This window comes from Dendrobates tinctorius, unplaced genomic scaffold (genome assembly GCF_039654945.1).
Source record: "Dendrobates tinctorius isolate UK_male_01 unplaced genomic scaffold, ASM3965494v1 ptg000151l, whole genome shotgun sequence".
Taxonomy (NCBI): Eukaryota; Metazoa; Chordata; class Amphibia; order Anura; family Dendrobatidae; genus Dendrobates; species Dendrobates tinctorius.
The window spans coordinates 1,706,928-1,710,908 of NW_027361818.1; the positions used below are offsets into that span (position 1 = coordinate 1,706,928).

The 3,981-nt window shown below is 35.9% G+C and overlaps 2 non-coding genes across 2 annotated transcripts; both read right to left on the reverse strand.

Annotated features, from left to right (window-relative positions):
- On the reverse strand, positions 1 to 82 carry TRNAS-CGA (transfer RNA serine (anticodon CGA)). Its single transcript has one exon. It is a non-coding gene; the product is annotated as a tRNA-Ser (tRNA).
- A 1,595-nt stretch (positions 83 to 1,677) lies between these two features.
- Positions 1,678 to 1,759, reverse strand: TRNAS-CGA (transfer RNA serine (anticodon CGA)). The gene has a single exon. It is a non-coding gene; the product is annotated as a tRNA-Ser (tRNA).
- Positions 1,760 to 3,981: the final 2,222 nt, after the last annotated feature.

Genomic DNA, 3,981 nt, shown 5'->3' on the forward strand with positions numbered 1-3,981 from the left:
CGCTGTGAACTGGATTTGAACCTGTGCAGGGATACCCCATTGGATTTCGAGTCCTGCGCCTTAACCACTCGGCCATCACAGCCAACTGTTGATTTATCTATCAGATGTTTTTGCCATGTGAGCACAGAGGGAGAGCCTGTGAGAAGATTTTGGTCTAAGTTCACCTGAATCTCTACTGAACTACACAGCCATGAGCATGAAAACTAGACTGACTTACTGAAGAGAAAGAAGTGGTCTGAGATCAAAGAGTAGAAGGAGATAAATGGATTGTATATTAAGAAACGCAGTGATTTTGTTGACCACATGTTTCTCATGCTTAAAATTGTGGTTGGACACCGCGCACTGCCAGGGAATTAATCTGCATTTTTTTATTATTCCCAACTTTTACTATATTTTCTTTTCACTAATCTTTCATAAGAAAAATCCAATCTTTTCAAAACTAATACAATAAACTGAACATGATTTCATCCAACATGAAGATTTCAAGTCCATCGTCTTAAAAATGCAGCCATCAAAATATATGGCATTGCTGATGGTTCTCAGTTGTCTTTTTGGAACCAGTTTAAATACTTTAATTGACATTTTATTGCTGAAAAAATTTGGTGTAGAGGATTTCCAGCTATCTATACATAGATTTCTATTATCTGCAAATGATGTCATCAATATCATGGGAAACATCTAGTAATATTTCTTTAAATTTTCATACTTGTTAATTTCATTCTTGAGACAGATTTCGACTCAAATATATTTAGTTGTCCCATTTTCATATGTCTTGGCCCATTTTAATAATATACTGTATATATTATTTTACTCTTTTCAAGAAGGTCCAAAGTTTTGACCAAGTAAAACACTGCACTGAGAACAGGATTTGAACTTGTGTGGGGATTTGCGGACATCACAGCCAATTATAGGCTCACTTTATCTGATGTGTTTGCCATGTGAACACAGAGAACAGCCTGTGAAAAGATTTTGGCCTAAATTCGCTTGAATATCTATTGTAGGATACAGTCATGAGCAAGAGAACTTGACTGACTTACTGAAGAGAAAGGAGTGGTCTGAGATTAAAGAGTAGAAGGAGATGAATGGATTGTATTTTGAGAAACGCAGAGATTTTGTTGACCATGTGTTTCTAATGGTTAAAATTGTCTATGGTTTCCACACACTGTCAGGGAATTAATCTGCATTGTTTTATTATTCCCAGCTTTTACTATATTTTCTTTTCACTAATCTTTCATGTGCAAAATCCAATCTTTTCAAAGGTAAAACAATAAACTGTGAACACGATTTCATCCAACATGAAGATTTCAAGTCCATCGTCGTAAAAATGCAGCCATCAAAATATATGGCATTGCTGATGGTTCTCAGTTGTCTTTTTGGAACCAGTTTAAATACTTTCATTGACTTTTTATTGCTGAAAGAAATTTGGTGTAGAGGATTTCCAGCAACCAATACATAGATTTCTATTATCTGCAAATGATGTCATCAATATCATGGGAAACATCGAGTAATATTTCTTGAAGCTTTCATACTGCTTAATTTCATTCTTGAGGCAGATTTTGAGTCGAACATGTTGGAGTTGTCCCATTTTCTTATCACTTGGCCCGTTTTAATAATATACTGTATATATTATTTTACTCTTTTCGAGAAGGTCCAAAGTTTTGACCAAGTAAAACAATGCGCTGTGAACAGGATTTGAACCTGTGCGGGGATACCTCATTGGATTTCGAGTCCAACACCTTAACCACTCGGCCATCACAGCCAACTGTTGAATAAGCTATCAGATGTTTTTGCCATGTGAGCACAGAGGGAGAGCCTGTGAGAAGATTTTGGTCTAAGTTCACCTGAATCTCTACTGAACTACACAGCCATGAGCATGAAAACTAGACTGACTTACTGAAGAGAAATAAGTGGTCTGAGATCAAAGAGTAGAAGGAGATAAATGGATTGTATATTAAGAAACGCAGTGATTTTGTTGACCACATGTTTTTCATGCTTAAAATTGTGGTTGGACACCGCGCACTGCCAGGGAATTAATCTGGTCTGAGATTAAACAGTAGAAGGAGATGAATGGATTGTATATTGAGAAATGCAGAGATTTTGTTGACCACGTGTTTCTCATGGTTAAAATTGTCTTTGGTTTCCGCACACTGTCAGGGAATTAATCTGCATTGTTTTATTATTCCCAGCTTTTACTATATTTTCTTTTCACTAATCTTTCATGTGCAAAATCCAATCTTTTCAAAGGTAAAACAATAAACTGTGAACACGATTTCATACAACATGAAGATTTCAAGTCCATCGTCTTAAAAATGCAGCCATCAAAATATATGGCATTGCTGATGGTTCTCAGTTGTCTTTTTGGAACCAGTTTAAATACTTTCATTGACTTTTTATTGCTGAAAGAAATATGGTGTAGAGGATTTCCAGCAACCAATACATAGATTTCTATTATCTGCAAATGATGTCATCAATATCATGGGAAACATCGAGTAATATTTCTTGAAGTTTTCATACTGCTTAATTTCATTCTTGAGGCAGATTTTGAGTCAAACATGTTGGAGTTGTCTCATTTTCATATCACTTGGCCCGTTTTAATAATATACTGTATATATTATTTTACTCTTTTCGAGAAGGTCCAAAGTTTTGTCCAGGTAAAACACTGCACTGTTAACAGGATTTGAACCTGTGCGGGGATAACCCATTGGATTTCGAGTCTGATGCCTTAACCACTCGGCCATCACAGCCAACTGCTGGATAATCTATCAGATGTTTTTGCCATGTGAGCACACAGGGAGAGCCTGTGAGAAGATTTTGGTCTAAGTTCACCTGAATCTCTACTGAACTACACAGCCATGAGCATGAAAACTAGACTGACTTACTTAAGAGAAAGAAGTGGTCTGAGATCAAAGAGTAGAAGGAGATAAATGGATTGTATATTAAGAAACGCAGTGATTTTGTTGACCACATGTTTCTCATGCTTAAAATTGTGGTTGGACACCGCGCACTGTGAGGGAATTAATCTGGTCTGAGATTAAAGAGTAGAAGGAGATGAATGGATTGTATATTGAGAAATGCAGAGATTTTGTTGACCACGTGTTTCTCATGCTTAAAATTGTGGTTGGACACCGCGCACTGCCAGGGAATTAATCTGCATTTTTTTATTATTCCCAACTTTTACTATATTTTCTTTTCACTAATCTTTCATAAGCAAAATCCAATCTTTTCAAAACTAATACAATAAACTGAACACGATTTCATCCAACATGAAGATTTCAAGTCCATCGTCTTAAAAATGCAGCCATCAAAATATATGGCATTGCTGATGGTTCTCAGTTGTCTTTTTGGAACCAGTTTAAATACTTTAATTGACATTTTATTGCTGAAAGAAATTTGGTGTAGAGGATTTCCAGCTATCAATACATAGATTTCTATTATCTGCAAATGATGTCATCAATATCATGGGAAACATCTAGTAATATTTCTTTAAGTTTTCATACTTGTTAATTTCATTCTTGAGACAGATTTCGACTCAAATATATTTAGTTGTCCCATTTTCATATGTCTTGGCCCATTTTAATAATATACTGTATATATTATTTTACTCTTTTCAAGAAGGTCCAAAGTTTTGACCAAGTAAAACACTGCACTGTGAACAGGATTTGAACCTGTGTGGGGATTTCCGGCCATCACAGCCAATTATAGGCTCACTTTATCAGATGTGTTTGCCATGTGAACACAGAGAACAGCCTGTGAAAAGATTTTGGCCTAAATTTGCAAGAATATCTATTGTAGGATACAGCCATGAGCAAGAGAACTTGACTGACTTACTGAAGAGAAAGGATTGGTCTGAGATCAAAGAGTAGAAGGAGATGAATGGATTGTATATTGAGAAACGCAGAGATTTTGTTGACCACGTGGTTCTCATGGTTAAAATTGTCTTTGGTTTCCGCACACTGTCAGGGAATTAATCTGCATTGTTTT